Raw genomic sequence first — 25986 nt, forward strand, 5'->3', positions numbered from 1 at the left:
GGCTCTCGGAGCGTGTCCAACGAATTGACCCTAATACACTGCAGCTGCGAAGGCCATTGCATAATTACAGATAAATTAAGACATCATATATCCTGGATATCCTGGACAGTGATACCCGAGGTCTGTTAGCATAAAGTCCCACCTTAATTGGTATAAATTGCTAATTGAGATGTGTTTTGAAAAGGGATGACGCCCACAGTTGCCCAGCACAGTATTGCCTGTGAGTTTTGCAATAACCAAGGACCAATGTGAACAATCCCATGGGCGTAATTCAAACTGATGAGGAACTGGAGGAGGAATGGCACGTCTGGGTGATATAAGGCATTAAATCCGGACTGTATCAATATTTAGAGTTGTTTAACACGCGAGTCGGGATTACACTGGTTGGGCCTTGCATCCGGTTGTTCCAACTTCCAACCTTTTTGTAAAAGGTTTACTGTACATGTATGCAGCTGTCAAGTGGTTAAAAATAGAGGGTGTAAGAGAAAGAGCCGGTGCCAAAATGAAAAAGGACCTCACCCAGGCCTCTCATCCAACACCTTTCAGCAGATATGAGACACTCACAATTAATCGAGCAGTTCATCCATAAAGGAATGAACCTTTGACAGGAAAGGCCAGCTAGGTCACCCTAGATACAAGTAAGAATTTGACGTCCATCCATGTCTGAGGACGTTGGGAGATGACGTGGAAACCGGCCACTAGGAGCACCGGTGAGCAATGTTACCTTTAAGTATGTTTCGGTTTTGCTAGGGCATTGTGGACAAGGATGGTGGATGGGTGTAAGCATCTGCCTCTCATGCCAAAGGTTGCAAGTTGGAATCCAACAATAGAAAGTTGTTTTTTAAATGCTTGTTTTAAGCCTATCCCAAACCTTACCCTTACCTTAACCTTTCGGAGTGAATGTCTAACCTTACGATTTTGGAGTTAATGGCTGAACTTAACCCTTACAAATTCAGAGTTAAAACCTCTTGAAACTCCCCATCCCGGATTAGGAATCGTGACTAAAGCCTCAGGCTCATTAGCATAACGCAACATTAACGATTTCTGAAAATCGCATTTTTTTTTTGTAACAAGGCTCTGAGTAGCAATAAAATTAAAATAATGCGTTTGCTCTCAAGCTTAGCCTTTTCTTAACAACACTGTCATCTCAGATTTTCAAAATATGCTTTTGAACCATAGAAATGGACTAATTTGTGGAAGAGTATGCAAAAAAAGCTAGCATAGCATTTTGTGTAGCATGTAGCACGCAACATTTTCACAAAAGCCAGATAACCAAATAAATAAAATCATTTACCTTTGAAGAGCTTCTGATGTTTTCAATGAGGAGACTCTCAGTCACATGCCAAATGCGCAGTGTTTCCTGAAAGTGTCTGTGTGTAGGGAGAAATCGTTCCGTTTTCAAACACATTGCGCCTGGCTACTGAAACGAACCGAAAATGCAGTCACCTACAACGTAAAACATAATTTTCCGGATTAACTACATAATATCGACAGTGAAACATGGCAAACGTTGTTTGGAATCAGTCCTCAAGGTGTTTTTTCACATATCTCTTCATTGACATGCAGTTCGTGGAAGCTTGCTTTCCTCTCTGTATTCCTTGGTCCAAACTGAATGAGGAAAAATACTGGCAGGTGACTTTTGCGCACCAATTTCGGCGCAGGACACCGGGCGGACACGTGGTAAATGTGGTCTCTTATGGTCAATCTTCCAATGATCTGCCTACAAATATGTCACAATGCTGCAGACACCTTGGGGAAACGACAGAGAGGGTTGATTCATTCCTCTTGCGTTCACAGCCATATAAGGAGAATCATGACAAACAGAGCCTCAAAAATCCTTGTCATTTCCTGGATGCCATCTCATCTTGGTTTTGCCTGAAGCTCACGTTAAAATGGCACGTTTCACAGAGAAGATCTTTGTATTTCTGGACACGTCAGAGTGTTTTCTTTTGGAACAGTAGCAATTATATGCATAGTTAAAGCATCTTTTTGTGACAAAATATCTTGTTTAAACCGGGAACGAATTTTTCATCCAAAAATGTTAATTGCGCCCCTAGAGTTCCAAAGAAGTTAATGCCTAAACCTAACCTTAAACACTTCTAAATTTGACATTTGGAACAACTTTGAAATTTGACGTTTGAGAAACATGGAAGAACGTCTAATTCTGACGTGAGACTGTGAGAGCCAGTTGGATAAGGCGGTGTGTGTCTAATCTCAACACACCTCTGTGACACCATGCTTCAAAGTGGGACTCTTCAACAGTATGGGTGAGCCCTCTCTGGTCTATCCCTTCGTCATTCGATGTATCTTATCCAACACACACACTCGCGCACAAGCATCAAAACACATACTCTCACACACATGCATACGTGCACAAAGGCGCACACACACACACACACACACACACACACACACACACACACACACACACACACACACACACACACACACACACACACACACACACACACACACACACACACACACATGCATATTGCCAATCTACAGTACAGGCATGCACACACACAATCTAGTGGCTCCTAAATGAGCTATATTTTAGCTTACACAGCAGAGCACATTCTAACAAAAAAAATTCTGCTATCTGGAACCTAAAAGTGTTCTTCGGCTGTCCCCATAGGATAACTATTTGAAAAACCCTTTTTGCTTCCAGGTAGAACCCTTTTTGTTCCAGGTCGAACCCTTTTGGGTTCCATGTAGAGCCCTTTCTACATAGGGTTCTGCCTGGAACCAGAAAGGGTTGTCCTATGGGGACAGCTGAAGAACCCTTTTGGAACCTTTTGTTCTAAATGTACGTTACACTGCTGATGCTGTACTTTGACAAACATTTTCTCTATAAACATTAATCCACCTAAAAGATTACCTCACGCTGTGATCAAACTGGATGATACTGTACAGCAGCCGGAAGAGCTATATATAGAGCCACTAACATTGTATATCCTTACCAAACCAAGGCGCCAAATAGTTGGCTGAGACATCACTGGGTCACAGTTCAGTGTTTCCAGGCAGAAGTTTGATTTCAGTGGGGTGTTTATCTCGTTGTAGAGGGTGAAAGGAAAGCTGTGGTGATATCACAAGAGGGTGTTAGCCACAATGCTAATGCGGGCTAATACACACACACAGGCCTAAAGCAGTCTTAGAAAGCCTTCCATGTGATCCTCTGGCAAAAACATTGCCATAGACACAACACAGATATGAGTGGTACCTATATCAATGAATCCATTACTATAGTATTTCAACATGTAATTTAGATGATATATTAAATGTACAGGTAACTGCCAAAATAAAAATAAACATCAAAATAAAGTGTTTTAATAGGGCAGAGTGCCACCTCAAGCTGCCAGGACAGCTTCAATGCACCTTGGCATAGAGTCTGAAACGCTATTGGAGGGTTGAAACACCCTAATTTAGTGTTTTGTTGATGGTGGGGGAAAACCCTGTCTCAGGCACCGTTCCAGAACACTCCCATAAGTGTTCAATTGGGTTGAGACCTTGTGACTAAGACACACACACACATACACACCATTTAAACCCCCTATGCTCAATTGAGACCCATCTTTCGAAGTCAATTAAATTTCTTCTACTAGCCATGGTAGCAAAAATAATGGGCAACTGGGCATTTTTATACATGACCTTAAGCATGATGGTATCTTTTAATTGCTTCATTAAATCAGGAACCACACCTGTGTGGAATCACCTGCTTTCAAAATGCTTTATATGCCTCATTTCCTCAAGTGTTTCCTTTATTTGGTCAGTTACCTGTTTGTCAACGTAAATAACTAATGTCTTCGGCGTCATCAACTCCTCTATCTAGAAAGTGAAGAGAGAGATGTTAGTGTTTGTGAAGTAGCATTCAGCTGGGGCTTCAGTACTCATCCTAATGTACTTCAGTCAACAACTGCCATCCTACGACCCTGTTGCCAAATGGGGGGAGAGCAGAGTAGCCAACAAGAAAAATAAGGCAAATTTATTAAGGTTCATTGGCCCCTCCTCAACATGTACACACACACACACATAAATGCACAAATGTGCAGACACACACACATACAAATTACAGCCCCCAAGCTCTGCTACTGAGAATAAACGTTGGTGCCCAACTCTCCGATGTGCTCAGCCTCTCGGTCTCCTTAATCTGCTGGGGCTTACAGAAACCATCACAAGTCTGGTTTATAGGAACATCTTGTTTGCATTCTCTCAACCAGATACATAAACTGACATGCTCTGCCAATGTAACTGACTCCTGAGCAGCGATGCTGTTTGTTTGTTAGTGGTACTGTTTCGACGTGAGAAGAAAAGGAGCCGCCGTACGCATGACCATTTATAGTAGAGACATTATACAGTACATACACAGTATTCTTTTTGTAATGAACATCTGAACTTAATTCAACCAAAATGAGGAGTGGGGTAATATTTCTGTCAATAGAATAGTTTGGTGTTTCATTTCTCCTGATCACCATTTGGTGGAGAACCACCTGGTGAGCACGCTTCTTTTCTTTCCCTTCTTGTATGATGGAGGCCTCAGGGGCAGAGTTACTGTCTTGACTGGTCTTTTTCTCGTTCTCCTGTACATTATCACTACTGCCCACCTCTCCCCTACGCCTCCTCTCTCACTTTTTCCTCCACCTTCCGCCACTCCATCCCTCTCCCTCTCCCCTGGCATGCTATCCTCTTCATTCTCACTCCGTTTATATCGCTTCTCAGTTCTGCCCTCACTCGAATCCCGCTTTCTTTGTCCTTCCTCATCTCCTACCTCTCTTTCCACACTGCCTCAGTGAGCTTCGCTTCTATAGTCAGGCTCAGCTCCCTCAACACCTTCTCCTTCATCTTCCTTTTACCTATCCCCATATTTTTCTAGGTTGTGACGTTTGGCCACGTCCTGGAACCCTTCCATCAGACGGCGAAGCATGCTGGGTCAGTTATGGCCAGTTCATACTATCAGGTTTCAAGTAAGATCCAAATGCAGACTGTGTTGAAGTAACAATGTTTATTACAGCAACAGAGGCAGGCAAACGACAGGTCAAGGCAGGCAGGGGTTGATAATCCAGAGTAAGGGCAAAGGTACAGGACAGCAGGCAGGCTCGGGGTCAGGGGCAGGCAGAGTAGTCAGGACAGGCAAGGGTCAAAGCCAGGAGGGTGAGAGAAAGAGAGACTAGGGAAAAGCAAGAGCTGAGACAAAACCCTGGTTGACTTGACAAACAAGACAAACTGGCAACAGACAAACAGAGAACACAGGTATAAGTACCCAGGGGATAATGGGAAGATGAGCGACACCTGGAGGGGGGTGTAGACAAGCACAAGGACAGATGAAACAGATCAGGGCATTGTCACGGATCCCCCCGGGACTGATGCCCATTCTGTTCACCAGTTTCGGAGGTCTACGTCACCGGCTTTCGAGGCTTCACTGAACGGGATTCATTATCATCAACCACATTGTAGGATTTTTAATTTATTTATTTGCAAATTATGGTGGAAAATAAGTATTTGGTCACCTACAAACAAGCACGATTTCTGACTCTCACAGACCTTTCTGGTTCCTCTGTCCTCCACTCGTTACCTGTATTAATGGCACCTGTTTGAACTTGTGATCAGTATAAAAGACACCTGTCCACAACCTCAAACAGTCACACTCCAAACTCCACTATGGCCAAGACCAAAGAACTGTCAAAGGACAGCAGAAACAAAATTGTAGACCTGCACCAGGCTGGGAAGACTGAATCTGCAAAAGGTAAGCAGCTTGGTTTGAAGAAATCAACTGTGGGAGCAATTATTAGGAAATGGAAGACATACAAGACCACTGATAATTTCCCTCAATCTGAGGCTCCATGCAAGATCTGACGCCGTGGGGTCAAAATGATCACAAGAACGGTGAGCAAAAATTCCAGAACCACACGGGGGGACCTAGTGAATGACCTGCAGAGAACTGGGACCAAAGTAACAAAGCCTACCATCAGTAACATACTACGCCGCCAGGGACTCAAATCCTGCCGTGCCAGACGTGTCCCCCTGCTTAAGCCAGTACATGTCCAGGCCTGTCTGAAGTATGCTAGAGAGCATTTAGATGATCCAGAAGAAGATTGCTAGAATGTCATATGGTCAGATGAAACCAAAATATAACTTTTTGGTAAAAACTCAACTCGTTGTGTTCGGAGGACAAAGAATGCTGAGTTGCACCCAAAGAACACCATACCTACTGTGAAGCATGGGGGTGGAAACATCATGCTTTGGGGCTGTTTTTCTGCAAAGGGACCAGGACGACTGATCCGTGTAAAGGAAAGAATGAATGGGGCCATGTATCGTGAGATTTTGAGTGAAAACCTCCTTCCATCAGCAAGGGCATTGAAGATGAAACGTGGCTGGGTCTTTCAGCATGACAATGATCCCAAACACACAGCCCAGGCAACGAAGGAGTGGCTTCGTAAGAAGCATTTAAAGGTCCTGGAGTGGCCTAATCAGTCTCCAGATCTCAATCCCATAAAAATCTTTGGAGGGAGTTGAAAGTCTGTGTTGCCCAGCAACAGCCTCAAAACATCACTGCTCTAGAGGAGATCTGCATGGAGGAATGGGCCAAAATACCAGCAACAGTGTGTGCAAACCTTGTGAAGACTTACAGAAAACGTTTGACCTCTGTCATTGCCAACTAAGGGTATATAACAAAGTATTGAGACAAACTTTTATTATTGACCAAATACTTATTTTCCACCATAATTTGCAAATAAATTCATTAAAAATCCTACAATCCTTCCTCATTTTGTCTGTCATAGTTGAAGTGTACCCATGATCAAGATTACAGGCCTCTCTCATCTTTTTAAGTGGGAGAACTTGCACAATTGGTGGCTGACTAAATACTTTTTTGCCCCACTGTATGTGCCCTCGGTTCCCTCTGTCCTTGTCGGTTATTGTTCCCATGTCCGTTGTTTACGACTTCTGCCACCTCCCTCTTTTCTGCAGCCCCGTGTTTTTGTATACGTGTTTGTTTTGGGTGTATTAAAACCCCCTATTTTGTATTCCTGCGCCTCTCTCCAAAATCCTTCATACCAGTGTGACAGGCGTGACACCAGGTGTAGAAGGCAAATGCATTCTACCTCTGTGAAAGAACTCTAAAGGATTTGAATTACAACCATATATTTAGAACTTAGTATTAGATTTAGCATTCTATTTCCGTTCAAATATAAATACAGTGTTTCCATTGCTCAGCCTGACTTACTATTCTTGGCTTACTTGGCGCACTTTGCGTACTTCACTAAATAACCACACACACACACACACACCTGGCTGTGCTGTTCCATTTCTCTCTCACACCCTCACAGCTGGTAATCTTGTTGTCAGGGTTATTATTAGGGCTTGTGGCCCTTGGCTAGCCTTGTTATATATTGGTGCTGCTTTCATCAGCCCTATCCTCCCTATTGCTCTTTATCTGTTTGCCCTTAACCTTTCCCCCCATGGCTCCGTTGGACAATGTTACGCTACTGGAGTATAAAGAACGTTCATAAACGTTTGAATCTAAGGTCTCATAGATCTAGGTCCCCAATGTGCTAATCGTGGCCCGATATTTCACTATAACTGTTATTTTACAGATCTATTACATGTACCTTACATTAACCTGAAGGGTTTCTTTTTTATCTCTTTAGATATTCATGTTGGAGTACAGACAGTCCTACATCAATGATTTAATATTGTTCTTCTGCATGTGGCAATCACTAGTTATTTGTGGCATGAAGAGGAAAATGCCCGTGTGCCAGAAAATGCCAGTGTGCACAGCATGGAAGATATGTGATACTACATCCATGCGGTTAAACTAGGTTATTGGTTGGACCTGGTGCCTAAACAAAACCAACTACATAATATACATGAAAAGTATAGTAACCAAATAACCAGTGGAGGGAGTTTAGAATACATGTTCAATGAAAATACAATTCTTAGATTTTCACCTCTCTCTGTCACCTACATTCTTAACCTTCCACTTGTGTCCTTAAGTCATTTGTACAGATAGATTTCACCTTGCACAATGCTAACCAAGCACGCCAATTTCCCACTAATGAACGTGGATTCATAATGCAAGACCTGGAATCTGAGATGTGGAAGGCTTTCCTTTTCTTTTGCCACATATTTCGGTTTGGGCTCTTTCCAATCGCTTATTATGAGGATAGTCCATCGTTGTAAATACACATTTGTTCTTAATTGACTTGCCTATAGTTAAATAAATGTTGAATAAAAAAAATGAAATTTAAAAAATAACCATGTTCTCAATACAATGGTCAAATGCCATTTTGGTGATCAGACAACAAAGTAGAAGCCTAAATTATTGACAGCTTCGATAAAGATAAGTAATAATGACTGTATAAAATAAATAATTAAAATACTGAGCTATATTGTATACTCAAATAAATGGGGAAATTATATTATGAAATACTAATAAAATAGCTCAGAGAAAGAGATTTCTTTTTAACAAGTAATATTTACAAGTAGAAAATAATTTCGACCACACTGTACGTCTCCACGTCAGGCCCCTCCTGGGCGAGCTAGATGCCGAATTCCTCCGAAGCTACACGTAGGGTTTGAGTCGGCCATTTAGACCCTTTTAGATAGCGCTGACAGTTTGTTCTGACCTGGATTTATGTCTATTTAGTGTTGTAATCCCCCCAAGAGCACTTTAATACTGTAATCAAGAACATATCACTGTGGCGGGAAGGACGGGGGTAGAAATACGGTTGATTTATCATCTCCTGTGATGTCCCTTATGTGGCATTGCCAAAGAAAGTGTCAGCTTATTCTCAGAGTCTGTCGACCCGCCTACCTGTCACGCCGCCTGCTGAGTTCAGCACATGTCATATGGGGACCTCGGTGGAGCCACTGTGTCATACAGTCAGGTGTGGCTCTTGCCTTCACCCATTGTCCTCCTCTTCAGGGCTAACGGGGAAAGTGGCAGTGACAGACGAACCCGGACTCTGGTCCAGAGGAGCTCATCGTTCTGGGCCGTTCTCCATGTGTTGAGAGCTAACTTGGCAACGGGGCTCACAGCATATGAAGGTGCTTAGCGCAAGACCTCTCCCACTCTCCCTCACCATGGCAGGACAGGAAGAAAAAAGAGCTAGCATGTTAAGAGCATCAGGAGTTGGATGAAGTGTTGAAAGGCTGGCAAGTGTCCAACGGAGTATGAAATGCTCAATATGGTGTGATGTTATAGACAAGCTATAGATGATATACACGTTTTCGTTTTGCGCACGTCCGCTGTTCATTATATTCAAATTGGGCAATAGTATCTCTTTGGCATGAAAAAGTATATCTGACACAAAATAGTATCTCTGGCACGATTGCATCTTCTGAAAGACTTGTCTTGTGCTGTGTGGTTGGATAATTAATTATTGAAATTAAGATATGGACCTAGATCAGTAAACCACACGCTTCTGCACAATGTTTCATCAAATATAATATTTTCAACAGCTTGTGATGGGTTCACAAAATGTTCTTGGTTAATTTTGTTTGTAACAGGGTTTTATTTTAACGCAAACTTGGCACAGAGTGAGCTTCAACATTACCTTCGACCTTCTCAATACTGGCCCCTTGCCTCACGATCCATGGACCTTCAGTATCATTTTTGACATTCCAGGAGAATTGGAGTGTTACCTTCACATCAAATATAACTATGTGTTTTTAAACCCAACTCAAGCTTGGAAGTGATAAACAGAGAAACGTTGTAGTAACGACCTTTCAACCCTTTTATGAACATTGTATTTTGGGAGACATTACCTGTGGCTCCAAAGGCCATAACTTTCAGCACAGCAACTTCCATTGCTACTCAAAAACAAACAAGGAAGTTGGAGGTTTGAGATTACCCCTTGTTGCAGTTATTGTATCAACTGTTTTCAGAACATTGACACCCCAGACGGTTGTGTAGTTAGCGAAAACAAAATGGCTGCCATGTTCCATTATGGTAAGTCATGTTCCATGGCAACAATGTATTTTAGTAAAAGTTTCAATACATCGTTTACATTTCCTTCAAAGGCACCACAACACCACCTTTACACCCAGGAGAAGACCATTGCCAACATGGAGACATATGTTTGTGATGGTGACACACATGGCCAGATTATGGTTTTGGCTGACTATGAAATCCTTGCTGTTCACTTTATTTATCACAATACTGTTAATGCTGTATTTTTTTTGCCTGCCCACAACCTGTCACGCCTTGGTCTTAGTATTTTGTGTTTTAGTTTATTAGTTAGTCAGACCAGGGTGTGACATGGGTTTATTATGTATTGTAGTTTCTTATTGGGGTTTGTAGTATTTGGGATTGTAGCTGATTAGGGGTGTGTGTGTGTTTAATAGGTTTGGCTGCCTGAGGCGGTTCTCAATCAGTCAGGTGATTCTCGTTGTCTCTGATTGGGAACCGTATTTAGGTAGCCTGGTTTTCGCTTTGCATTTCGTGGGTGATTGTTCCTGTCTCTGTGTTAGTTTCACCAGTCAGGCTGTAATAGGTTTCACGTTCCGTTTGTTGTTTTGTATTTATTTGTTAATTAATGTATAGTTTGTTTTGTTTGTTTCACTATTAAACATGAGTAACCTACACGCTGCATTTCGGTCCGACTCTCTTTCAACAAAAGAAGAACGCCGTTACACAACCTGAGGTACGGCATGCCAAAGCCTTGAACAAGAAAAAAAATGCCGAAACACTGTCCATAAAATCACACTCAGTCTCTGGCTACATTTCTAATATTTTCCTCTCAATCATCTTATTTCCATCTGAAACCGATTGACGTGTTTTACATCAAGTTTGCTGGCTTCTAATCACATCTTTGACAAGGAAGTCTGATAAAGTCACGATGAAAGTACACAGTGCATTGAAATGATCTGCTTGGAACGTTTTTTTTAATGATTAACTCACCTCCATCGTCAATATTCACAAATCCACACAACCATATGCTGCCTACTGCATTACCACTTCACCTAAACAGGATCTTGAATTTGACTTCACATGGGAATAAAAATGCCAGTTGTAACATGCTACTGAATGTTATTCATGGATAGCTGTCTTCATTTATAAGATCATTGTAACAGACTGATTACAACAACCCAGGGTAATTACTCATAAAGAGCATATTGAAGTTGGAATCCACACTTCTGGCTTTGTCAAATGTTTTCCATGTTAAGTACACATGGGCTTCACTCAGTACAGAGCGTCGGATGGCTGTCACTCAGACACGGTTGAACGAGCAGAGAATGTGCGCTAGCCGTGCCCGCCGTCTGCCCATCTGTGAAAACGGGGAAACGACACTGCATGACCGGTCCCCAGTCTGTAAACTGTTAAAAAACTAGAATCAACAAACAGAACCACCACAGTCAGCAAGCTGGTCAAACTCTGGGTCAGAAAGGTTGCACACCATGTGCTGGTGCTTTCGGCTCCCCTTTATGGAATTTAGTTCTATTATTTTTCTACGAGCTAATAGTGACTTCAGTGCATGACAAGTACATAGACATACACTCAAAGAACCACTGACGCCCTTACACGCCTATCCTGAGGCACAGAGAGAGAGGGAGCTCCATTGATTGTGTTTATCGTTGGCCTCCTGACCCATACAACAAAGTGACGTGATGTAAACCATTGGAACACTTCTGGTTTTATTTGATGTGACAGTCTCACAGTAAACATATACTTAGCGTGACCAAGCTTATTCTTGTCCTCCACTTTCCAGCCTAAAGACTTGACATGAAATTGATGAGTGCAAATTAGCAACCACGTAAACAGAAATGACATAGATCAAAGTCAATAATAAATGTGCTTCGATGGTGAAATTAGGGGATTCATTTTTAGTCAATATGTGAAGAATCTAACACCCCGAAATGGCCTTTTTCCACGTACTAAAGTTACTTCACATCGTAAAGCAAAGTGTGGTGGGGGATAGTGGGTCTGGTTTGTGCCACGGTCAGTGTTCCTGACAGGTGATCCCCCTCGTATCAAAAGGAGGATAACTTGCTGTTGGCTGAAGACACATCGAGCTGACTGTTTTATTATTTTCCTGTGTAATATGGAGCTTATGGCCCTACATCAGAAAAGTGTTTAAGGTCCTCGCTAAACTCTGTCACCTCATTGTGTTTCAGATCAGTGATGCACGCGTCGCCAACCATGACACAATGATCCTTTACAGACCCTTTCCATATTCAGGGACTAAGAGAAAGCAGCTCTGACTTCCCTATGTGGAAATGCTGGACTTATGGTACACTTGGGCTCAATGTCCGCCATCTTCTTCTCATCATTTTTAGTTGGGGTCCCATAAAAGTCTCCCATAATCAGAAAGTCTTGTCAACCTAAGGGAGTGCTGCTGTCAGCAGTGTGTTACAGCATTTATTTATATTGCTTTGACATTACACAACCCGCACACAATCTTAAAGAAGCCTAAACTTAACCTCGCAACAAGAGATAAAAAATAATGACTTTGGCTTCTTGGCAAAGAGATTTAGGAGTACACGTAGAGATGTGGTCATACCGTATCTAGGCTTTTTTTTCATGAAGGTCTTATCATAGAATAAGCTCATGCCATATCTCTCCTAAATGCATTTGAAAACATCACAGTTTGGCATAGTCCCACGCTTGGCAGAGGTTCTCAGACTATCAGTGTTGTACTATCAGAGCTTCAATAGGTGGCCACCACTTCACATGAGTACAAGAAGATAATTCGGTGCAAGAGAGCTTCATTTGGATTCTGCTGAGCACAATTTATCTCAGCAATTGAATGTTTCTTTAATGTTGCTAATCTTGGGTTGCTTTTACACTTTCTGTGTGCTTTTCTGAGAAGTACATGTCCTTTTCGAGGCAGATCAGCTTTTGCTTGTACAGATCCAGTTCAAGTGTGCTTCGAGCAGCTTGAGGTTCAGAGTGAGGTTTGTCTCCATTATTACACTGTGGCTTCAGATTTGTGGCTTATTTGGCATTAAACACTAGAGCTTTATTTTCTCGAAAACCTGGTCAGGTCTATTACAGGACGGGTCATCGATCTGGTGAAGAGAAAGTGAGAACGAAAGCGATACAATCAAATTACTCAGAGTTAACTGCAAGAATGCACAATCGAATTGAAGAGACGTGGAGGAGATGTCAAAACAGATCGAGGAAGTGTCCATGATAGCTCACATTGACCGGTGCAGGTTTGTAGGGCTACCTGGGTAGATTGGTTCAATGTTACATCAACTGACAAAAAGCACAGTCAATGCAATGGAACTTTCAGAGCTCAATGAACCTCAGATGATAACAGTACAGGTGTAGAATCCCAGTTTGAGCCAGTTTGCTTCGGCAGGAAAATAATCCTGCAGCAACAGGAAATGTGAATTATTATGCGGATTATAACTGATGGACATTTTTGGTCGGGATTGATACATTTTAGTTAGGGCATGTCCAATCAAATCTAGTCTCACACACACACCCACACACAGGTGTAGGTGAAGTCTCCTGACATAACAGTGTGACACTAATCATTTTCTGCAGTAGGCATCAAATAAAGGCATGCCATTGAAACAATCCGACGTGCCAGCCAGTCAGCCTTTTAGGGCCTACTCCACCTGTCCCCCTGTACATGGCTATCTAACTGGGTACTATTATTAGACCAGTAGCTATCTCTAATATCACACAGGAATTCGCAGGTCTGGTGCCAGTGGATGGAAAATATCCGGGCAGGGGGAATAGGAGAGTGGAGGGCCATAGTCTCTGCAGGTGCTACTCTGGATTTAGATCTAGATACAGGGAGAGAAATAGAAACAAATCGACTATTGTGGTGAGGACATCTTGGTAGTTAATACATGTACATTTTATGAAATAATTTGTTACATTTTTAATGAAAACCTTATGAATAAGTCATTTGTGCATCTCATAGCCAAATGTATACCAATAGAGCCAAGGGTTTCTTTATTTTGGCATGTGAGAGTGAGCGGATGTGAGCCAAGCCCAATACGTTTTCCACCTTTATTGTGTAAGCAACTAAATATTATATTATAACAATGAGTTCCACTTTACCTATATATTCATTTGCATTGTATTACCTGATATGTGCCTGTATTTCTCTCTAATTTACCGCAAAAACGTTTAAAGAATCTTTCCATTACCCTCATTTCCGGACTATTGCTTCACAATTTCAATGTTTCTACAGTGAGCCATTCAAAAGCAGGTGGGGGTGACTTTGTAAAGGCTTTGTAAAGTAAGTCAACTGTAAATGGATACAGGATTCATCATTCCACTTTTGTGTCTGAAAACATGAAAGGGGGGCTGGCTTTAATTTTATGGGTCACATGGGACTTGGTTGCCATACATGTCGGTTGCCATTTTGTCCAGAGAGCAAATATTTACATTTCCAGTCCATAAAACATGATATAAAACAGTAGGTTGTGGTGAGCATTTATCTAGCTGGATTACAAGTCGCTCCACAGGTGTGTTGGCCTTTGTTTCATACACAGGCAATGTTTCAGTTCACTAGTGAAAAGGGATTGATTTACTGCTATTTTTGTGTTTATGTAAAATTGTCTAAATGTCCCCATTTTCTTCCTTTTGCATGTCGTTTTGTTAAACAAGACATGAGACATGTGCACAGATGTGAACTATATTATCATAAATGACAGGCTTTGTAAATTAATGTTTCGGGAAGGCTAAACTCGCGGCATTTCAAATAAAAGTATATTGATGAACAACAACATAAAAACTCCAGAAGATGAATATCATAGAAACATTTAATCACATGAGAAAACAAGGCTGGAACATCTTACATAGTGTTAATAGAATGAATTGTGAATGAGCGTCTTCTTTGGCTTTGCTACAAGAAGTACATTATCTATCAAAGTAGAAGATGTGTTTTCATCAGAGCCAAACAGATCTACAGCAACGTGACCTGGATAGTTGTTACATCAAGCACAAGTTAGATTCAGCTGTTGTACATGAGTCCTCATATTGTACGTGTCCTGACAATAAAATAAAAAGACATGTCCTCTCACTGTCAACTTTATTTTCAGCAGACTTAACATGTGTAAATATTTGTATGAACATAACAAGACTCAACAACCGAGACATAAACTGAACAAGTTACACAGACATGTGACGAACAGAAATGGAATGATGTGTCCCCTGGTCAAAATCAAAAGTAACAGTCGGTATCTGGTGTGGCCACCAGCTGCATTAAGTACTGCAGTACATCTCCTCTATCATGGACTGCACCAGATTTGCGAGTTCTGGCTGTGAGATGTTACTCCACTCTTCCCCCAAGGCACCTGCAAGTTCCCAGACATTTCTGGGGGGGAACGGCACTAGCTCTCACCCTCCGATCCAACAGGTCCCAGACGTGCTCAATGGGATTGAGATCCGGGCTCTTCGCTGGCAATGGCAGAACACTGACAGTCCTGTCTTGCATGAAATCCTGCACAAAACGAGCAGTATGGCTGGTGGCATTGCTGGAGGGTCATGTCAGGATGAGCCTGCAGGAAGGATACCATATGAGGGAGGAGGAAGTCTTCCCTGTAACGCACAAGCTCAGTCCAATGATGCTGTGACACACTGCCCCACACCACAACGGACCCTCCACCTCCAAATCGATTCCGCTCCAGAGTACAGGCCTCGGTGTAACGCTCATTCCTTCGATGATAAACGTAAATCGGACCATCACCCCTGGTGAGACAAAACTGCGACTCGTCAGTGAAGAGCACTTTTTTTTCTTGTCTGGTCCAGCGACGGTGGGTTTGTGCCCATAGGCGACGTTGTTGATGGTGATGTCTGCCTTACAACAGGCCTTCAAGCCTTTAGTCCAGCCTCTCTCAGCCTATTGTGGACAGTCTGAGCACTGATGGAGGGATTGTGCGTTCTTGGTATAACTCAGGTAGGTATTGTTGCCATCCTGTACCTGTCCCGCAGGAGTAATGTTCGGATGTACCGATCCTGTGCAGGTGTTGTTACACGTGGTCTGCCACTGCGAGGACATCAGCTGTCCATCCTGTCTCCCTGTAGCACTGTCTTAGGTGTCTTACAGCACGGACATTGCAATTTATTGCCCTGGCCACATCTGCAGTCCTCATGCCTCCTTGCAGCATGCCTAAGGCACGTTCACACAGATGGGCAGGAACCCTGGGCATCTTTCTTTTGGTGTTTTTCAGAGTCAGTAGAAAGGCCTCTTTAGTGTCCTAAGTTTTCATAACTGTGACCTTAATTGCCTACAGTCTGTAAGCTGTTAGTGTCTTAACGACCGCTCCACAGGTGCATGTTCATTACTTGTTTGTGGTCCATTGAACAAGCATGGGAAACAGTGTTTAAACCCTTTACAATGAAGATCTGTGAAGTTATTTGGATTTTTACTAGTTATCTTTGAAAGACAGGGTCCTGAAAAAGGGACGTTTCTTTTTTACATTGTTTACATTGTGAACATTATTGGACTCCCATTCCCTCCATTAAAATACTACCATGGTGACAGAATAAAAAAAACTGCTCTGTCTGGTGTTGGCTGCATCATACCTCATGATATCTGCAAACAGCCCACCAACAGGCGATGGCTGGAACGGATAGGTGGACAGAGAAACAGACTCTGCCCTGTTTAGGCCTTATCAGATTCTCTACTTCCATCCTTCATGCGTTGGGAGCCAGAGAAGGGAAGTGTACTGCAAGTACCCATCTCTATCCCCATTAATCTCAGGGGTTTGATGTATCATCCTGTGTGTCATGAAAACACAGGCCAGCACTGTCAAGAAAACCAAGGCAAGGGTTAACTAGAAGAGGATGAACACACACACAAACTCTATCTGTGGCTAATTGCGTGTGACTATCATGTTTCAGCACCACTTTGGTGCTTTTACATCCCAGTAAGTGAACCTGATAGGCAACAACATTTGAGTCAGGAACGGTTGGATAATGATGGAATAGACGAAAGACAAAGTACCATAGGTGAACACATTTATTGCTCTCACGTGGGTGATCTCATTCACACACACACACACACACACACACACACACACACACACACACACACACACACACACACACACACACACACACACACACACACACACACACACACACACACACACACACACACACACACACACACACACACACTTTGACTTGATATGTGTTGTTGATTCCACAGGCAACGTGAGTCCAGAAAGTAACCGTGCGATGATGTCATGCTCTTTTCCCATGTTAGAGCGACCAGTCCCATTACCGCAGATGAAAATACAACATGACAAATGGCAGCATGCTGGCTGCAATCGAGATTAAGAGTGCAAACATGGCTGGCCAATGGGGACATTAGAAGAGTAAGTAGAAAGATAGCTGGGCTTGCTACGTCTGTCTGATGTACGTCATCGGGCCAATGCTGACGATGACAAAAAGGCTTCCTGTCAGTGACTTTCGGGCACATACATCATGACTCGTGTCAAACAGTGGTCCAGGTAGCCAGCTAAATGAGTTGGGGCTAATTACTGATGCATTGCTATCTTTTCCCCATAGTGGATCGGGTTACAGGTTTGACAGTGCTGTGGAAGGCTGACAAACACCAGGGACGAAGAATAGCAGGCTACGTAGACACTCGCACAGAAGAAACGCATTGTATTGATGAAGTGGATGAGGTATTTATTCAAAGGAAAATAATTGATGTTGAAGGGGCACTGAATGAAATCCTACAATTAGGCGGCTACGATTAGGATTTCTTTGTTAGATCAACAACAAAAAATGTACAGGCAAAGTAAGTCTGTTGACATCAACTGGTTTCAGCTTTCAGCAGATGGCAGATGGCAGTTGCACTTTGTGCATGCAGTCCACTACTACAGTAGAATCTTAGCCAAAATGTCACCCCCATTTAATGACAGAGAGCAATGGATCTTAAATGGGACGTTAACTCAATGCAGAGGTATGGGGTTGGGGTCCTCTTTATGCAGACCTAGACTATTAGAGTGTAATTTTTAGAGATCTTCTAATCCATCTTTATGGCCAGTGTATTTGATAGGTCTGCGTTAGTTTAGGCCACTGAGCACAGACGTCAGTTCAACGTTTAGTTTTGATTTACATTTGGATAAGTTGTCAATGTGAAATCAACCAAAAATGTCTTCCTGTCATTGGATTTAGGTTCAAAGTTGGGTCATAAAAACCATGACATTCCCTTACGTTGGTGACTTTTTGCAAATCCAATCAGTTTTCCACTTTGCTTCAATGTCATCACATTGAATTTTTTGGGTTAAATGACACGGAAACCATGATGATTCAACTGTTTTTTGCCCAGTGTGTGAAAATGGAAGTAAACTTTAGGGGGATATTATTTGCCTTGTTAGGGAGAATGGAGGAGTGTGATTCTAATCTTCCATAAACACTTCTGAAGGGTCTCCCTTCCTTCTGCTTGCCGAGATAACAGCATAGCAGCATTGACCACTTGTTTAAGTACACGCCAGATTCATTCGATTACAGAAGCTAATGGCCCATAGGGGATCTAAACAAGTTTGCTCTGGAAAGCCAATCACCCTGGAAATGCAGTGATTGTCCGCACTTCAGTGAAGCACCTTGAACCTTCTCCGACCAAAGCAGACCTGCAGGCGCACGTTGTTTCGTGTTAACTCTGTTTTTCAGATTATGGAGCAAAGGAAATGGTAGCTATCTGTATGACGTGACAGATATCTCTAAGTAGCGCCAAATTCCGCTTGCCTCGCAGACGAGCAGCGAAGATCACGTTCTTTGTTCACGCGTTCGTTGGTGCGCAGGGTCAGGCAACCTGTTGATTGCAAATGAAAAGCCAGGCTCATGTTGCATAAGGTCATTCTATGTGACAGACCTGATCAAATTGATTTGTAAAGAGTGCTATGAATGCTGAAAAAGTTGAAGTATTCAGAGATGTGCTTTAGTGTGCTACAGTACTTGGTCTGTATTGTGAGTGTACAGAGCACATTGCAGATTGTTGAAGATGTTGTGTGTTCAGGTGCTGCAACAAGCAAGAAGTATAGTTCAATTGGCATGTTAGCATTAGCATGCAAAATGCTGTAGGCTTTCGTAACTTGTTGGCCCTGAAGATGAATGACTACTCAAATGTTTTGCTTGCTTTAGCAACAATGCTAAACTGATTAGCTGTAGGGGCAAGTACCCATGAGGTGAGAACTTTCATTTTTGCTTCACTACATTTCTAAAGAAAATTATGTACTTTTTACTCCATACATTTTCCCTGACACCCAAAAGTACACGTTACACATTTTGAATGCATAGAACAACAGGTAAATGGTCTAATTTACATACTTATCAAGAGAACATCTCTGGTCATCACTACTGCCTCTGATCTGTCAGACTCACTAAACTCATGATTAATTTGTAAATTATGTTTGAGTGTTGGAGAATGGCCCTTGCAATCTGTAATTGCTTTATATAAGGAATTTGAAATTATTTATACTTTTACTTTTAATTTTAGGAATTATATTTTCTTTTGATACTGGAGTATATTTAAAACCAAATACTTTTAGACTTTTACTCCATTCTATTGTCACTTCTAGATTAGACTACTGCAAAATGCTCTACTTTCCGGCTACCCGGATAAAGCACTAAATAGAAGTCAGTTAGTGCAAAACACTGCTGCTAGAATCTTGACTACAACCAAAACATTTGATCATATTACTCCAGTGCTAGCCTCCCTACACTGGCTTCCTGTTAAGGCTAGGACTCGTTTCAAGATTTTACTGTTAACCTACAAAACCTACCTATCTTTCCAATTTGGTCCTGCCGTACATACCTACATGTACGCTACGATCACAAGACGCAGGCTTCCTTATTGTCCCTAGAATTTCTAAGCAAACAGCTGGAGGCAGCGCTTTCTCCTAGAGCTCCATTTTTATGGAATGGTCTGCCTATCCATGTGCGAGATGCAGACTCTGTCTCGGCCTTTAAGTCTTTATTGAAGACTCATCTCTTTAGTAGGTCCTATGATTGAGTGTAGTATGGCCCAGGGGTGTGAAGGTGAACGGAAAGGCACTGGAGCAACGAACCACCCTTGCTGTCTCTGCCTGGCCGGTTCCCCTCTCTTCACTGGTATTTTCTGCCTCTAACCCTATTACGGGGGCTGAGTCACTGGCTTACTGATGCTCTTCCATGTCGTCCCTAGGAGGGGTGCGTCACTTGAGTGGGTTGAGTCACTGACGTGATCTTCCTGTCCGGGTTGGCGCCCCCCTCGGTTGGTGCCGTGGGGAGATCTTTGTGGGCTATACTCGGCCTTGTCTCAGGGTAGTAAGTTAGTGGTTTGAAGATATCCCTCTAGTGGTGTGGGGGCTGTGCTTTGGCAAAGTGGGTGGGGTTATATCCTGCCTGGTTGGCCCAAACCGGGGGTATCGTCGGACAGGGCCACAGTTTCTCCCAACCCCTCCTGTCTCAGCCTCCAGTATTTATGCTGCAATAGTTTGTGTCGGAGGGCTAGGATCAGTCTGTTATATCTGGAGTATTTATCCTGTCTTATCCGGTGTCCTGTGTAAGTTTAAGTATCCTCCCTCTAACTATTTCTGTCTTTCTCTCTTTTCTCTCTTCTCTCGGAGGACCTGAGCCCTGGGACCATGCCTCAGGACTACCTGGCCTACTGACTCCTTGCTGTCCCCAGTCCACCTGCTGCCCCCAGTCCACCCCAGTCCACCTGCTGCTGCTCCAGTTGAACCTGTTCTGCCTGCGGCTATGGAACCCTGACGTGCTACCTCGTCCCGGACCTCCTGTTTTGGACTCTCTCTCTCTACCGCACCTGCTGTCTCTGAATGATCGGCTATGAAAAGCCAACTGACATTTACTCTTGAGGTGCTGACCTGTTTCACCCTCTACAACCACTGTGATTATTATTATTTGACCCTGCTGGTCATCTATGAACATTTGAACATCTTGGCCATGTTCTGTTATAATTTCCACCCGGCACAGCCAGAAGAGGACTGGCCACCCCTCAGAGCCTGGTTCCTCTCTAGGTTTCTTCCTAGGTTCCTGCCTTTCTAGTGAGTTTTTCCTAGCCACCGTGCTTCTACATCTGCATTGCTTGCTGTTTGGGGTTTTAGACTGGGATTCTGTATAGCACTTTGTGACATAGGCTGATGTAAAAAGGTCTTCATGAATACAATTGATTGATACTGGGTGACTTTCACTTATACTTGAGCAATTTTCTACTAAGGTATCTTTACTTTTACTCAAGTCCAAAAATGTGATACTTTTGCCAGCACTGCTCATACCTTACATTCCTCCTGTGACATTGCCACATCTGGAAACCGCCGATGACGATGAGAGGAACTAATGCCTCAATCAAGAATTACAATAAAAGACCGTATTGTGAAAATTGACAGGCAGGGACTTTCTTACCTTTCTTTAAACTTGACCTGAACTTTGCCATCTGGGGTGGATAGAAGGGGAGAACCGTCTGCTTTGACAGAGGACAGCGCCCAGTGCCGGTGTTGAGTTCGGTCTCAAGAGTGGAGGGGATAACTAGGAATGGCAGCCCGCTCGAGTTAATGGCTTGGGGGTGTCACTCTTTGAGCCGGCTCACCCCGGTGACATCATCCCTCCAGACATATGCCATGTTAGGCTGTTTATAGAATCAGTCAATTCATCTGCTGCAGCAGGAATTAATCCAAGGGGCTAGGAGGCAGACTAAACATGTTGGTCGGTCTGTCTGTCTGTCAGTCACTATCTCTCGTCCGGGGACATGTTATCCATGGTGCAGGCCCGACCTGTGACAAGACGCCCACTTTGTCTCTCGGCTGGTCTTTTCTTTCTGGTGTGTTGAGTGTGTATGCTTCTATTCTTATGTCGTTTTTAAATGCACTTCCTTGCAAGGAAATCCGTGAGAGATTGAGCCGCTTAATATTTTTTTTGCCTCTAGGATCTTGGTAAGTGAGCTTACATTGTGAGCTCATTGTAATGTAGGCCTTGTTGATGTACCCCTATGGATTTAATTGTAGGTGAACAGTTCTCCTCTCTCAGCATACCACCTTGCATCCCGCTGCTGGCTTGTCGCTGAAGCTAAGCAGAATCGGTCCTGGTAGGTCCCTGGATGGGAGACCTGATGCTGCTGAATGTGTTGTTGGAGAGCCCGTAGGGGACACTCTTCCCTCTGGTCTTAAGATTGAATCCCAATGCCCCAGGGCAGTAAAGGGGACACTGCCATGCTCAGGGTGCAGCCTTTCGGATGGGATGTTAAACAGGCGTCCTGACTCTCTGTGGTCAAGAATAGGGGTGTTTACCCAGGTGGGTGACACTCACTGATGAGGTGAGGTTCCCCCTTTTTTTCCCACCCTTATTTAACCAGGTCGGCCAGTTGAGAACAAGTTCTCATTTACAACTGCGACCTGGCCAAGCTAAAGCAAAGCAGTGCGACAACAAACAATAACACAGAGTTACACATGGGATAAACAAACGCACAATCAATAACACAACAGAAAGAAATCTATATACATATGTATGCAAATTGGGTAAGATTAGGGAGGTAAGGCAATAAATAGGCCTTAGTGGTGAAGTAATTACAATTGAGCAATTAAACACTGGAGTGATAGATGTGCAGAAGATGAATGTGCAAGTATGCAAGCTTTACTATGTAAAGCACTCAAAGTACCTCAGTTGGTAGAAAGGCACTATATAAATCCAATCCATTATTATTATTATGATATACTCAAACGCATAGCTACTCCCATTCACACCAAGACACGCACGCATGCACGCACACACACACACACACAGCTTCAATCCCTACTTCTCACCTCTCAACCGTCAAGTTTGAAAAGTAAAGTCATCACGCCGAGGAGTGTTAACACAGCCATTGTGTGTATGCTTTACGGTCCCCTGGGACCATGGGGGGACTCAACTGTGGGTCTTTCAGTAGGAACTCAGAATATGACAGGTCTGCCCTGGACTCCAAACTCCAAACAGGAGAATAATACACTGCTATGACCTGCATTAGCACTTGCAATGAATGGTATGGATGCTGGCGCAGGTTCAGCATTGCCATGACAAACCTGGGGATTAGGGGTTAAAGCCTCTTCTATGTCCTCATAGTGTCAGCACCACAGTGGAGCTCTGAAAGGATTGCACAACCATGTAATTCATTCAAATGTTCCTTGTTATATACGAAGGGTGTTAAGCTATTGAAGAGGGTCTGAATGCGTTGCTTAAGTCTCTATCGGGCTATAACTCTGGGTTAAATTAAACTGACTTTGTGCATTTTTGTAACAGTTATCTTTCATTCATAATATCCCAAGAAAATAATGTGCTATTTATCTATGTAAGAGGCTAATGTGATTTACAGTTTTGTCATCTGGTCATGTGGAGACAACGTAATAAGTGTATGACAATTGAGACTTGTCTTCTATGAATAACCACACTTTTTTACGCAATTTGTACATTTTTCAATCTTGATATCTATAGACAACTCAGTAGTCTCAATGTAATAATTGTCTTGCATGTATAGCTGTATTGTGTATGTACACATGCATTGAAGAAATCAACTGACAACCAATAAATGTTGCTAATTTTATTTTTCAAAAGCACAACATGAGCCAGATTCCGATTTAGAAAAGCTGTGTAGCAGCCTTGAAAAACGGACATAATCCAGGCTGTGCTTGATTGTCACAAGTTAGCCGATTATCACATTTTGTCAAAGAAAGTGTTACCTACTTGGGACCGCATCAGTTAAAAAAAAATGACTGTAGTCCTGTAGCTTTGAAACTGCGTTTGTTTTCTCAATGTTCAATGTTTACATTTCTATGAGAATTCAGATGTGAGATTACACAACTCAATTAAGATGCTGCAAGTACGAACAGCTTGTGTGTTTCCTCCTGTAGACTTACAACTGCTGCTTGTTGTGAAAAGGCACAGACTATGCCAATATGAGCGGAAAGGAGGCTATTTCTGATATGACAATGTATTTCTGCTTCATAATTTGATAGTACAAAGTACGACTACGTGGCCGCGCACGACTCCAAAATCATCAAATTTGCTGACGACATGATGTTGGTTGGCGTGATCACCGACAACGGGACTGCCTATAAGGAGAAGGTCAGTGACCAGGCAATGTGGTGCAGGAAACAGAGGGCGGGGCAAACACCCCCATCCACATCGAAGGGGTTGCAGTGGAGCGGGTCGAGAGCTTCAAGTTGCTCAGTGTCCACATCACGACAATGCCTCTTCCCCCTCAGGAGGCTGAAGAGATTCGGCATAGGCCCTCAGATCCTCAAAGGTTCTACACCTCTTGGTATGGCAACTGTTAGGCATCCGACCACAAGACGCTAGAGAGGGTAGTGCATACGGCCCAGTACATCACTGCCATCCAGGACCTCTACACCAGGCGGTGTCAGAGGAAAGCCCTAGAAATTGTTAAGGACTCCAGCCACCCAAGTCATAAACTGTTCTCTCTGCTACCACTTGACAAGCAGTACCGATTCACCATGTCTGGAACAGACTGGACCCTGAACAGACCCCAAGCCATCAGACTGCTAAAGAGTTAGTTAAATAGTTTTAAAAAATAGCTACCCGGATTATCTGTATAGACCCTTTTTGCACTAACTCTTTCCTGTATGTACAGTATATAGATATTTTTAAATATATTTTCACCTAACCCTCCCCTAATTGTAGTAAACTAATGGACAACAACACTTAGGTTTCTACTTCCATACATGCTATATACATTTTACGGACACAGTATATTTTACAATAGTTATCTTCTGTTTCTTATAAGTCCCATCCTTCAGCTACCCTCAACCCCTCCCATCTATCTATGAAGACCTTCCAGTCAAAGCCTTCAGCTACCCTCAACCCCTCCCATCTATCCCTGAAGACCTTCCAGTCCCAGCCTTCAGTTACCCTCAACCTCTCCCATCTATCCCTGAAGACCATCCCGTTTTGATTTCTATTTGCCATATATTTTGCAACTGTGCTGTGATGTTTCACAAATGTTCTGAACCTTTCTATTCTCATAGTTTCTACAGGTTGTACATTTAAGATAAACATTTTTGCTCAGAGTATTGTTGTATTTTATGATCAATTGACTATGACTTTTTTAAATCATCCAGCAGTGCTATTTGCAGAGTTAGCTCCAGGCAACGGTTGCAATTCTTCAGCCATTCCTGAACCTACGACCCCAAAAACAAGCTACATTATGGACAGTACCAAAACAGATGATCTAATGATTCTGTATCTTCCCAGCATGATTCTGTATCTGCAGAGCTGGGATGGTTGTATACCCCATATATATAACATTCTGTTGGTGGCAAGAATGTTGTATAATCATTTAAATTGAAAAACTCTTTCAAGAGTTGTTTCAGGCGTAATTTTGTGTATCAGTTCATAAACCATGTGCCATGGAATCGGTTATTATTTTGCAATCTATATGGTACAGCTTTTTTTTTATTTGTATGTCCTTAAATGAAACAGGTGTACTTTTTAATTTGTCACAAATTTTTTAACCGCTTTTGGTCTTTAATGCCAGGCCGGCATTAGTATATTATCAGTTAGTATATTTGAGTTGAACCATAATATTTGTTGTTGTAATATTTGTTCGGTCTTTTCTGATGGATTCAACTGAAATTGCAACCAACTTTCTATGGCTTGTTTAAAAAAAGTAGCGATATTTTGGAGAATATTTCATTTTAAAATAACAGAAAGTGAGAGGTCGTAATCTGAATAAAGGACAAAAGGCCAAGTTATGGTACTCATTGTGTATTTATTCCTTGTGTTAATATTTTATGTTTTATTAGTTATATTTTTCTCTCTCTTCTGTTGTTGGGAAGGACCCATAAGTAAACATTTCACTATTAGTCTACACCTGTTGTTTACGAAGCATGTGAGTAGATTTGATTAGATTAGATTTTAGATGTATACCCACCTATATATCATGGTTGAGCTCAATTTAAATTGACGTCAGTCAATTCAGGAACTTAAAATCGCCCCCCAAATTTGTGTTGCTCACATAAATGGCTTCTTCTTTTCAATTTATTGAGAGGTTGTTGAAAATGGATGCCCTTTTTTCAATCATT

General features: G+C 42.5%; 1 long non-coding RNA gene across 3 annotated transcripts in view; it reads left to right on the forward strand.

The window, feature by feature from the left end:
- The window catches only part of LOC135550065 (uncharacterized), a 78450-nt gene extending 52798 nt beyond the window's left edge, over positions 1-25652 (forward strand). For 2 of the 3 annotated variants that reach the window (XR_010457062.1, XR_010457063.1), the window contains exons 3-4: positions 17175-17286; positions 17480-25652. This is a non-coding gene — a long non-coding RNA (uncharacterized LOC135550065). The remainder of the gene's footprint in view (positions 1-17174; positions 17287-17479) is intronic. The other variant, XR_010457064.1, reaches the window with a different exon arrangement.
- Positions 25653-25986: the final 334 nt, after the last annotated feature.

Source organism: Oncorhynchus masou, chromosome 12, assembly GCF_036934945.1.
Source record: "Oncorhynchus masou masou isolate Uvic2021 chromosome 12, UVic_Omas_1.1, whole genome shotgun sequence".
NCBI lineage: Eukaryota > Metazoa > Chordata > Actinopteri > Salmoniformes > Salmonidae > Oncorhynchus > Oncorhynchus masou.